Source organism: Choloepus didactylus, chromosome 14 (genome assembly GCF_015220235.1).
Source record: "Choloepus didactylus isolate mChoDid1 chromosome 14, mChoDid1.pri, whole genome shotgun sequence".
Lineage (NCBI taxonomy): Eukaryota > Metazoa > Chordata > Mammalia > Pilosa > Megalonychidae > Choloepus > Choloepus didactylus.
The window spans coordinates 20,823,135-20,836,396 of NC_051320.1; the positions used below are offsets into that span (position 1 = coordinate 20,823,135).

Sequence of the window (13,262 nt, forward strand, 5' to 3'; positions counted from 1 at the left end):
TTGCCTTCAAATACACATCTTTAGCTTCAATTCTTATCTGCACAATACTATATGTCTAGACTAACCCAAATAAGCCAAGGAGAGAGAGCCATATCTGCTGACTTTCATGGTTATTTTGAGATAAAAATAAAGATCTTCAAGGATCCTAAAAGAGACTTGTGCTTCTTCAGCACTGAAGCCAGTCAGCAAAAGTAAAAAGAGAAAAACTGTTACGAGCCAATATATTCTAAAAACAAAGACTCTAGGAGAGAGAATATGCTATGATATTTCCAGGCATTTATAATAATTATATCATATTATTTTTCTTTGGTTTTTAAATTCCTCAAAAGCTTCTCAGGAATTTTATTCATTTTTTTCAACAGCAAATGAAGGACTTTATCATGAAGAATGCAATCAATAATCAATCGTATTAGCTGGAATATGCAATCAATGTTAAATACTCCTAACGTTTGAAACCATGCCTTCCAGCTATAACGAAGCAATTAAGAATTTCCTGTCATCTCTGGACATTCAAATAAGAGATGACATTTCACAGAAGCAACCTGATTACTACATTTATATCGCATAAAATAAAAATTTTAAGTTTTATTAAAATTTTTATTTTAATTGATATTTGTAAATGTGTCTCCAGGATAGAGAATGAATCCTAATGGGAAATGTACATATTCCTTATCCCTTAAGTACTTTGGATCCCACACTGCTATAGGAATTTTACACTTTAGGATAATTAGAAGGCACATGATAAATAAAGAGCTAAGACATAAACATTAGAAAAACTAATGTTTTGATTGCACAATTCTAGGCAGAGATTTATACCTGGTTTTGAAAACCTGCGTTTGCTTTTGTTGCTTCCAGACTATCACCTCTTGTTAGGACTGAAATTCCATGAAGCTGCTGGCTTTGGTTACAGCAGCTTTAAGTTTTAGAGAGAGCTATGTGAATCTGTGCTGCTCCAGGGTAATGGTTCAGAGTACTTCAGCTCATTCTCAGTGCTGCTTTCTTCGGCTGTTGATCTCCATGAAGCATCTTTATTAACTCTAAATATTTGGCATCTTTGGTGGGTACCACTACCATCCTTTTCGTGGATTCTTTTGTCAATAATATAATTCTCTTGGGAACACAGGGAATTTTGGGAAAATATTCGATCTCTAGCTCTCTGATACTCCTCTCCTCTTCTATAGATTTGCTTCTTCTGTCATCTTTCAATTGTATTCTCATCTGGTTATCACCTTTGTCAAAGCTAGAGTTATCGCTCTTGAGAATGTAACATTTCTGAAAGTCTTCACCTTTATCATCCTTAATATGTTCATTAAATTTCTGATCAGGTATTCTTGTATTGCTAGTTTTGTTAACCATGACAGACTTCCCACTCTGATCAATGTTGTGGTCTAATCCAAAGTAACCAGCTACCCTGTAATAACATCCTATGGCAAGACATCATTGGAGGGAAATTTTTACGGGGAGACTCTATTACCAATGAAATCTAAACTTCCTTGTTCCAATTTCAGCAGCATCATTCTGTCCCTGGGATTACTCTTTAATGTATTTATTTAAAAAATCACGTAGATCTATGCCAATTGAATCAGTGTATTCTTGACTGGAATCTCTTTATAACATTTTTCTGGGCAACTTTCACTGGCTCTTTTTCAGCTTCATCTTTTGAGGGCTTCTCCTCTTTATCAAATGATTGTGTTAACTGTATCTGAATTTTCTCCTGGTTCTCCTGTGTAATCTCTGCTGCAGGAGGTGGTGGATATTCTTCACACACTGCAAGGCTCTGAACTAGCTTTGACTTTGAGCTTGACTCCAAATCAATATTGTGCCAATACAACATTCATTCTTTTCTGCCAAAATCTTCCCATAGTTTTCTTACTTGATAAGATTTTCTACTCTGGTTGTATCTTTCACTTCTGCCTCCAAATCCTTCATTGTTTCAGTTTCATCTTGTACAGGAACACTATAGACATCTTCGTTAGCAAAGATTATTTTAGAAGTCTACAGAGAACTTGAAGCATGATGTGTTCTATGGATTTGGGATTGTTCCACAAAAAATCAAATAAAATAATCCAAGTTTCCTTTACACAGTTGTCAGCCAGGATGTCAATTGTATTGAACCATCAGGACTGTGGCAGAAGGAGTCCCATGTCCTTGTCACCATTGCAGATTTCTGGTCAGAAATGGACTGTCTTGGATCAAATGTAACATACCTTTCAGTGGTCCACATAACTGAGAAGGAGGAGGAGTAGGAGGAGGCAGTTGGAGCATGGCATGGCAGGGCGACAGCGGGGCTCGGTGGGTGCTAGTAAGAGTCTTACAATGGGGTATTCTGCTGAGTGTGTTTATCATGAAATGGTGCTGGATTTTTTTCTGCATCATTGAAATGATCATGTGTTTTTGTCATTTAGTCTATTTTTATGCTGTTGTTCTGGTTTGCTAATGCTGCCATTAAGCAAAATACCAGAAACGGATTGGTATTTTAAGACAAAGTTACAGTCTTAAGGCCATAAAGGTGTCCAAGCTATGGTGTCAAGAAGTACACCTTCATCGAAGGAAAGCCAATGGCATCCAGAAAACATCTGTTAGCTGGGAAGGCACGTGGCTGGCGTCTGCTGATCCCAGGTTGTGTTCCAGCTCCTCTCTCAGCTCCTGTGCATTCTTCAAAGTATCCCTCTTGGCTGTAGCACTTCCTTCTGTCTGTGAACACTTTTATAGGACTCCAGTGATTCAATTAAGACCCACCCTGAATGGGTGGGGTAACACTTCCATGGAAATTATCCAATCAAAGGTCTCACCCACAGTTGATTGAGTCACATCTCCACAGAAACAATCAATAGGTTCCAACCTAATTAACACTAATATGTCTGCCCCCACAAGATTGCATCAAAGAACATGCCATTTTGAGGGACATAATACATCCAAACCGGCACAGCTGTATTACATTGAATAATTTTTGTATGTTGAATCAACCTTGCATTCTTGGGATAAATCCCACATAGTTATGGTATATAATACTTTTTGTATGTCGCTGGATTCAGTTTACTAGTATTTTGCAAAGACTTTTATGTTTATATTCATCATGGATATTGGCCTGTAGTTTTCTTTTTTGTGTGACGTCTTTTTCTGGTTTTGGTATCAGGGTAACACTAGACTCATAGAATGAGTTAAGAAATATTCCCTCCTCTTCTATTTTTTGAAAGATTTTAAGAAGAAGTCATGTTAATTCTTCTTTAAACATTAAGTAGAATACATCTGGTCTTGAATTTTTCCTTTTGAGAAGGTTTTTTGTTACTATTTCAATCTCTACTTGTTATAGGGCTATTCAGATTTTCTATTTCTTCTTGAGTCAGTTTTGGTAGTTTGTGCTTCTAGGAATTTGTCCAGTTGATCTAGATTACATAATTTATTGACATACAGTTGTTCCCAGCATTTTCTATAATCCTTTTATTTCTGTAAGTTTGGTAGAAATGTCCCCTCTTTCACTCTCAATTTTAATAGTTTGAATCTTCTTTTTCTTCTTGGTAAATCTAGCTAAATATTTGACAATTTTGTTGATCTTTTCAAAGAATAAAGCTTTGGTTTTGTTGATTTTCTCTATCATTTTTCTATTCTCTGTTTCATTAATTTCCATTCTCATCTTTAATATTATTATTCCTTTTTCTTGCTTTGGGGTTAGTTTGCTCTTCTTTTTCTAGTTTCTTAAAGTGGAAGCTTAAGTTATTAATTTGAGATCTTTCTTCATTTTAACATATGGCTCTTTATAGTTATACACTTCCCTTTCAGTGCTGATTTAGTTGCATCCCATAAGATTTTATATATTGCTTTTTAATTTTCATTCTTCTCAAAGAATTTTCTAATTTTCCTCACAATTTCTTCTTTGGTCCATTGGTTCTTTAGGAGTGTAATGTTTAATTTCCACATATTTGTGACTTCCAAATATTTTTCTGTTAATGATTTCTAGTTTCAATCCATTATTGCAGAAGATACTTTGTAAGATTTCAATATTTTAGAATTGAACATATGGTCTATCTTGGAGAATGTTCCAAATGCATTTGAATAGAATGTGTATTCTGCTATTTTTGGCGGAGTGGTCTTTAGATGCCTGATAGGTATAGTTGGTTTATACTTTTGTTTGTGACTTCTATCCCTTGATGATTTTATGACTAGTTATTCCATTAGTGAAGGTGAGGTGTTGAAGTGCCCCTCACCCATTATTGTTGAATTGTCTATTTCTTCCTTCAATTCTGTCAGTTTTGGTTTCATGCATTTGAGGCTCTGTTGTTAGACACATATACATTTATACTTGTTATAACTTCTTGATGGATTGATCCTTTTAAATTACAAAGACATGAAAAGAAACAAGGAAGTATGTCCCATATGCAGGGGAAAAAGCAGTCAATAGAAACTGTTCTGTGTATGGGACATATTTCCTTATTACTTTTCATATTTTGTTATGCTGAAAACTGGACATTTTAAGTGAGGGCAACTCTGGAAATCAGATTCTACCAGGGTTTGTTCTTGCTGTTTGACATTGCTGTTGTTGGTTGTCAGTTGGTTTAATGGTTTTTCTGAACTAATTCCGTAAAGTCTGTATCTATGTTACTTGCGGCCACTGAGGCCTCTGCTCATTTAGCCTAGTGGCCACCTAATGAATGAACAGAGATTTCCTAAAATGCCTGGATCGATACCTCTTCCAGTCTGCCAAAGGGGCATGTGTTGTATTATTATGCCTTAGCCTTCATTTCCTGCTTGTGCATAGTTTCAAGTTTAGCCAAAGGTGGAAACCTAGGTCCTTCCTCAGTCTTTCCTGAGCATGCACATGGTCCTGGCCAGGCACACATTCTTATGCATTTGTATTGCCTTCTAGATTGCCAGAAATGTATCAGAACTTTTCAAAGCTCCCTAAGGATGTTTCATTCCCTGGATTTCCATTTTGTTTAGCCTATTGTTTGCCCAACTTTTATCTCCCACCTCAGACAGGCATGGTATTAAATGATTGCCTCTAATTGTTTCTGACACATGCCCTCAGGGAAAAGGCTCTTTGCAGGGAATGAGCACCAAATACATCAGATAATTAACTTTCCTAGCGGGCTCTTCCAGCGAACCACTGTACAGGTCAAATAATGACAGTTCTCTGGTAATGGAGCTTTGAAGGAACTCCAGTTCAATGTTACCCCTCCAGTGCTGTCAGGCTGCTGCAGAGATGGAGAGGAAGGATAGGAACAGGGCAAGAAGAACCTCACAGAATTCACTGTTCTTACCAAGATTAATCTGTTTTTCTTTAATAATCACACTCAGATTACTACAAATTTTGATTAATTTCTAGAGTTCTGAAAAAGTTGGTTCTGATCATTTTTGCAATTCACCATTGCTTTTATGGATGAGACAATTTTTAGAGGTCCATATTTGGCCATTTGTGCTGAAGTTCCATCCCTCCCACCCCCCAATCTCAATACATATTCTTTTCCTTCATCTATTTGAAATTTTTTTTTTTTTTTTTGCTCAGCTTTGTAATCTTGAGTTTTCCTTGGGATTTCATTTGATATATGCCAGTAATAAATTTGCATTTACCCCTATGCATATATGCAGTTTTGTACAAATAGCCACAAAAGGAGGTACATTATTCACAAAATATCTTTGGTAGTAATGGACACCCACACAAATGCAATCCCTTCATACAATTCCTACTGTGCCCCCAGCATTCACTGACATCCACTGATTTCTTTCCTTAAATGCATATTGACTGGCTTGCCTGTAATTATACAGGAGAGAAACCAGTGGGAGCTACAGGGTAGCAGAAGCAACTTCTGCAAGGGTAATGGCTCTCTGACCTCATGCCACCATCCTTCAGCAATTGAAGGTCAAAGTTTCTGATAAAACTGGCAATGCTATAGGGCTGCCTTCATATGCACCCTCCCCCATCCGTCACACTAGGACTTCCAAGACATACAGAGTAGAGGAGCTTCTGATATGGTCTATATGTTTTCAGATCACCCAATCCTTGGCCTGTCCAGTGTTGATTCTTCAACTGAAAACCTAGTAAAACTGTCTTTGTACAAGGTAGTACTACACTGCTAATGTTGAACCAATTTTAGTTGTGCTAATTACTAACTCAAAAAGGTGTTAAACCTTGAAAAATACAGGTAAGAAAAAAGGAACACCTATCTGTAATCAAAACTACCTTTAAAGTGTTCTTTTTTTGTTGTTTTTTGTTTTGCTTTGTTTTGTTTTAGTGTTATTCCTCTTGAAGTAGTGCTGTTATTCTACAACAAGGAGTGGGCAACTTTCATGGAGACTTGTAAGATGAGGCACATTCAGAGTTTTCTGTTAACAACTCTAGAGGGCCCCTGTACCAGAGCTTATAAACACACACTAGCAAATATCAGGCTCTGGATGCAGCCTACCAGAACAGTAGTGTTCATTTAAATGCAATAATAACTTTGTGCACTAGACAGTATTCATGCAACTGAAAACAACATATGGCCTTCAATACAATAAAAGGTACACTCTGAAAGTCTAGCTTGACAGAATGTTTTTAAGTAGTAAGCACAGAATTAAATTCCACACTCCCTTTTTGAATATAAAAGGATATATTTTTATCTGCTTTTTTAATCCTAAGGAATTCATAAAAGGCAAGATTTAAGTTGCTCTGCCTCTCCCACCCAAAAAGACAATGCTCAGAGTACACCTTAGAACACAGACATAAAAGGGATTTGTATCACAGGGAGGGAAGTCAAGTATTTAAGGGCTGTTAGGAGGCATAAAAATCCAACTCACTACATACGAATTTCCTCTGACCAACCCCATCTGCCATTTGAAATTTTCTATCACCAATATCTATAGTCCATCACAGCACCCACCTTATAAACATGAGAAATCATGCTTTAAAAATACACTTCTCATTTGTGTTGTACCCAATCCCAGATAGAAATACGGATACCAGGACTTACCATTTGCCTGCAAGAGTAAATATCTCTCTCGTGTTTTCCTTCAGAAAATTCTCCATAGTGTTTCTCTGTAGAAATCATTTACATTTAAAATGTAATATGGGGCTGTGAAATGTAGTCATGGAAACCATGACAGTAAGGGGAAAAAAGAGATTTGGGGATTTTAGTGAGTATTTGTGATTTTTCAAATACAATGATCTGCTCAGCAAAATTAGTTGTGCCATATGGTGAACTGTGAGTGGTGATTTTCTAAGCTCGCAGATAGAATCCTGCAAAATGTGATCAACTGCTAAGCCAGTGCACTGCAAGAGAGCCCAAATTCCATTCCTGCTCACTATTCCCAGAGAAACTAGATGCCAACACGTTACATAATGTAAACAAACATACAACACTTAGTATATATGTTTAAGACAAATAATACAGGTGATGGGTAGAATTTCACTGAAATCATTCAACTTCAAAAATAGAGAATCATTTGGTTTCTCTACAAAGAAGGCCATAGACCTCTTGGCAATTATGTTGCTGATATCTCTTCGAAACTAAACTAGCCTGAGATCCTGTTTCTGCCCTCTACCCACCGCCCACAGCCCATGATATTGCCATATTCTCTTCTTCAGGTCAGCATTTTCCATGTCCCAAGTCTTTAAGAATAAGTCAACTTTTGCTGAAAAGCAAACAATCACAAAATCTCAGTGGCATACAACAAGAAGCATTTACTACTTTCTCATACATCTGCAGGCTGCCTGAGGGTTAGAGAGGCTCTGTTTCATGTCTCTAACACTGGAGCCAATGACGGAAGACCTATAGCCACACCAGCAGATCTTCCCAAGGCAATGGTCAAAGCACAAGAAAGTACGTCCAACCGTGCAAATGCATTTCAAGCCTTTGCCTTTGTCACATATGCTAATATTTCATGAGCCAAAGCAAGTTAGAGAGTCAAGCCCAAAGTCAAGGGAAAGGGAAATGTGTTCTTCCCATGGAAATAGGGTAAGGGAGTGAATAAGAAACTAATTTACCAAACTTTACCATAGTATTTTTAAAAATGTTCTATCTTCCCACATGCAAAATATACTCACCCCATTCCACACTAAAAGCACAGCATCAGGCTCAAAATCCAGGATCTCATGATCTACATTATGTCTGGATGCAGGTCCTTTTGTCCTGGAGACATATGAACTAAAAACACAAATTATCTGTTCCCTACACACCAAATATACGATGGTGAAATTTGGACAGGATATCGACTATAAGTATTCCAACTTTAAATAAAAAAAGGGGGGGCGAGAAGGAAAAAAAAGAGGAAGAGTATAAAATACGTAACAGTTATTGATACATAGCAATTCTGAAGGCTTGCTGAGCAAATGATGCCAGGTTCTCAAACTGGGTAGGGAATTTACATCATTGCGCCCCAACTACTTATTCCCCAAAGATGAAACAAAATAAGATATATCCTGTAGTGTAGCTAGTGGGAATCAAAGCAATAGTGAATGATGGCTGTATACCTGCTATGGGAAAGAGATGAGCCTTTCTGCACAACACTCACTGGGGACCTATAAATGTACAACCATGTGAGTTAACAGAAAGTTACTGGTTTTGTCCTAAGCTGATTGAGAACTCACAAATAACAGAGTCACGGCCCTGGTTCTTGGTAAACTTGTTCTGCTCCCCATGGTTGGTTCCCAATCCAATTTTCTCCATGGATATCGGGTTGGCCATCTTGGAATTCCTTTCTTTGCCATCCTCTACTTGACCACTTCTAAAGAGGGCTTTTGAAAGAAGGCAAGTTGGTTGCTGAGCTGTTTCTTTAGCCCAATTCCTAATGCTATAAAGTTGGGGAGAAAGAGATCTTTTAACATCCCTAACACTCTCAGTGCCTTGAACCTATACTGGTAGCACTTTTGCCAATACAGCTCTCTCAAAAGCTTGGTTGATTTTCTATGTACTTAATTCTAGTTAAGTCCAAGTGTCAGGAGCCACATCCACAACTCATTTCAAGGTATGCCTCTTTCAAGGCTTAATTGTGTATACTTTGAGTGCATTAGTCCTCTGTAAGAACTTGCAGTTAATTTTTCTAGGAGCCCTTTTTTCCAGCTTAGAGGATCTGCTAAGCCACTGTACTAGTTTCCTGGCTGCTGAAACCAAGACCATACAGTGAGTGGGCTTAACAACAGGAATTTATTGGCTCATGGTTTCAGAGGCTAGAAGGCTTACTTTCTCTTGTGAGTGGTATCTTCCGGTTGGCTGGAAATCTTTGGGGTTCTCTGGCTTTTCTATCACATGGCAATGCATGTGGCTATGTCTTCTCCTTTCTCTTCTGGGTTATACTGACTTCCAGCTTCTGGCTGCTCCATGTGGCTTCTCATTTCATTTCCAATCTCTTTCTGTGTATAAGGACCTCAGCTATATTGGATTAAGGCCCACCCTCATTCAGTTTGGGCCTCACCTTAACTTATAATACCTTCAAAGGTCCTATTAATACATTGGTTCATACCCACTGAACCAGGGGTTGGGACCAAAACATGCCTCTTGTGGGGGACATTATAATTTGTTCATATGTCTTAAAAGTTCTTAAAGCCAATGTTGATTTGGTCTCTGTAATGGCTACATCTTTATTTTGATTAAAAAAAAAAACTTTTTTTTCCAAACTTGAGATTTCTGGGCTCTCCACAGTCCTTCAAATCCTACTTGCAAACCAGCCAGTTCTTAACTGACCTCACCCGTTTCCCTGATTACTTTATCAATTATGTCTAGTAGCTATCAGCTTATGCTTTTGAAATCTTCTCACCAAATGCTACAAGTTTATTAGGTCCATTTTATGTCTTCCAAGTTACTGCAAGCAACTGTTTTATCAAATATTCTGTCGTTTTATAACACAGGTCACAATTTTTTTCAGCCTTCTATAAAAGTTTCCTCATTACTCACTGCCTTGTCTAAAAGCCTTAGCCAAATAGTTGGGGACTTTTCATGGCAGCACCTCATTTTCATTACCAATTTCTGTATCACTCAGTTATTGCTACAACAATACTACATATCAAACCTCTGCCAAACTCAGTGGCTTACAGCCATAAACATTTATTCTCACATTAAAGTGTCTTCTGGCTGTCTATTGTTCAGTTAATTCAGGATTAGTTTAGTTGTAGTGGCTTTACTTCAGACTGTAACTCAACTGGGCTTGGCCCCATATTGCAGTAAACACCTGGAAAAATGCTCTTCTCCTAGCAGAGGTTGTTGCTGAGTGACAATTCTCCATGGATAGCTCACATATCTTCACATCTTGGGAGTGTAGCCACTGACTGCCTTTTTTCCATACTATCTTTTCAAGGATGTATGACAAACAGCCTTGGAAGATAGAAAGTGTTTCCTTCTAGAACAAAGGACAAAAATGTGGTCTTCCCATTATAAGGGATTTGGGTTTCTTAATTTCAGAGTTTCTCTCCTATAACAAAACTCACTGTGAGTACAGGTGTTACCTGGTCCTCTTCATATTGCCCTGTGGAAGCTGGGGCTTGAGGAACTGACGTAAGAAAATGCAAATACTCTATCTTCTGTTTTGCTGGGAATAATAAGGCTCTTTATCTCTGACACAGGAGTCTCATGTCTTCTGTCAACATCCATGAATCTGTGGCAGAATAATGTGTTAACTTGCAAACAAGATCAGACCCTTTACAGTTGACAGTCAGAAGCAAAAAAAGTCCTATAGTCAAGCCAGATATCAATAGTTGAGGAAGTTTAAAAATTTCCCATGGAGATACATATATTTATCATTTTTGTCCATTCAGAACACATGGATTTTACTGAAAAAAAAAAAAATGCTGAGTCTTGGCAGAATTGAGAAGTAAAATTTTCATTGGCCCCAGCTTCTATAGTGTTTATGCTTTTCTATCATTTATGGACACATAACTTCCCCTTCCCTAATCTGCAGATTTTCTTTTTACTTTCCTCTTCTCCCATGAAAAGCTTTTTTTCAGGTCTTTAATGCCAGCTGAAGTTTCTAATATAAGCAGTATTTCAGTTTCCCAGATGCTAAGTACAATGGGTTGGCTTAAACAATGGGAATTTATTGGCTCATGGTTTTGAAGCTAGAAGAATTCCAAAGTCAAGACATCAGCAAGGTGATACTTTCTCACTGAAGATTATGATGTTCTGGGGCTGGTTGACAGCAATCTTGGTCCTTGGCTTTTCCGTCACATCGTCACAAGGCAGTGGTGTCTTCTCCTTTCTCTTCCAGGTTCCACTTCCTTCTGGCTTTCACTTTCTGTGGCCTTCTTTATAAGGTCTCTAGTAATAGGATCAAGACCTATCCTGATTCTGTTGGATCACATCTTAACTGAAGTTACCTCATCAAACGGTCCTACAATGGGTTCACAACCACAGGAATGAATTAAGATTAAGAATATGTTTTTCTGAGTTACAACACAACTCCAAGCACCAGAGTCTGCCCTCTGGGCTTCCCAAACAAGTTATGTTCTGCCCACATGCAAAATACGTTCATTCCATAACAATATCCTAAGTACCTAATCCATTTTAGAACAATGCTAAGTACAAAGTCTTATCAAAATCAGTCATGAGTATGGTCTGTCCTGGGGTAAAATTCTTCTGTCTGATGGACATGTGAAACCTAGAAAACAAGTTATCTGCTTCAACTATACAATGAAAGGATGGGCATGGGATAAACATTCCCATTCCAGAAGGGAGAAATTGGAAGAAAAACAGGGGCCACAGATCCCAAACAAGTCCAAAACCCAGCAGGACAAACTCCATTAGATTTCAAGGTCTGAGAGTCATCAGTGGATCGATGTTTTGTCATGTGGGCCTGATGAAGCAGCAGCCACACCCCTTCCAAGAACTTGTGCAGCGACCATGCTCTCTCCAAACACTGGAGTGAAGGCCCCACCCTTCCAAGCATCAGAATGGAGGCTAGTTCTCTCCACAAGAACCAGAGCACAGACCCTACCTATCCAGGCATTGGGATGGTGGCCAGGCTCTCCATGAATGCCAGGGCACAGATCCCACCATCTCCAAGCCTTAGGGTGATAGCAGACTCCCTGAACAATGGGGCACTAGGCCTGCCCCCACCAAGCACAGGAGCACACCCAACTTTTCCACACATGGTGGGGGAGCCTGTTCTCTTGGCCCAAGGAGATCTTTTTAGCCCAGAGATTTGCTTCCATGGTTCTGCCCTTGAAATTATTCTTCCTTCAATTCATCCCTCCTCTGTCCCTTTCAGTTCGGGCTGGCAGTGGTTCTCCTCATACAAATTTTGCGAAAACCTTGTCAGCTTGTATGCAGTTCAAGCTGGTCCAAACCATCTGGCAATAAAACTTTCCAGAGATCCCTCCTGGGTAACTGCATTTCCAATCCTGACTTCCACTGACATGGTTGACTGGGTCCATGTTCAGCCACAGCCTATTTAGCAAAGGGCTGTTCAGTTAAGTCCTCATGTGGAGCCCGGTCCTCTGGGGACTCTCTTCCTGAAAGCTCAGGGAGGTCCTTGATAGAGCCACTTCTGGCCCTAGTCTCAGAGCATGCTACCTGAATAGGCTGAGCATTGTCAGATCCATCCGTCACTGGTTCCTTTGTGCTTAAGAGTTTAATTTCAGCTTATCCCTTTCCTCTTGCATTTTCCTATAAGCTGCAAGGAGAAACCAGGCTGAACCTTCTACACATAGGTTGGAGATCGCCTCAGTTAAATATCCAGTTTCATCACTTACAAGTTCTACTTGCAATCCAACATCAGAGCACAATTCTGCCAAGTTTATACCAAGCATCTCTTTCCTTCCAATTTCTAGTAACATATTCATCATTTCCTTCTGAGTTCTCATTGGGAATACCTTTACCACCCATATGTCTACCAACAGTCTCTGCAAAGCAATCTAGCTTTTCTATCAAGTACCTCATGGTTCTTTCAGCCTATACCCATTACCCAATTCCAAAACCCTTTCCACATTTTTAGGTATTTGTAATAATAGCACCCCACTTTCTGGTGTAAAAAACTGTTTTAGTTTTCTGCCTGCCAAAGCAAATACCATACAGTGGGTAAGCTTAAACAACAGGAATTTGGAAGATGATGCTTTCTCTCAGAAGACTGTGGCATTCTGAGGCCAGTTGCCAGCCAGCCTTGGTTCTTGGCTTTTCCATTGCATGGCACCACTCATTGCCGCATCTTCTCATTTCTCTTCTGGGTTCCATTTATTTCTGGTTTTCTCTTTCTGTGGCCTTCTTTATAAGGCCTCTAGTAATAAGATTAATGCCCAACCTACTTCAGTTGGGCTACACCTTAACTGAAGTAACTTCGATTCACACCCAAAGAAATGGATT

General features: G+C 38.8%; 1 pseudogene; it reads right to left on the reverse strand.

The window, feature by feature from the left end:
• Positions 1-922: 922 nt before the first annotated feature.
• Positions 923-1,834, reverse strand: LOC119508793 (annotated as a pseudogene).
• Between the last annotated feature and the right edge of the window lie 11,428 nt (positions 1,835-13,262).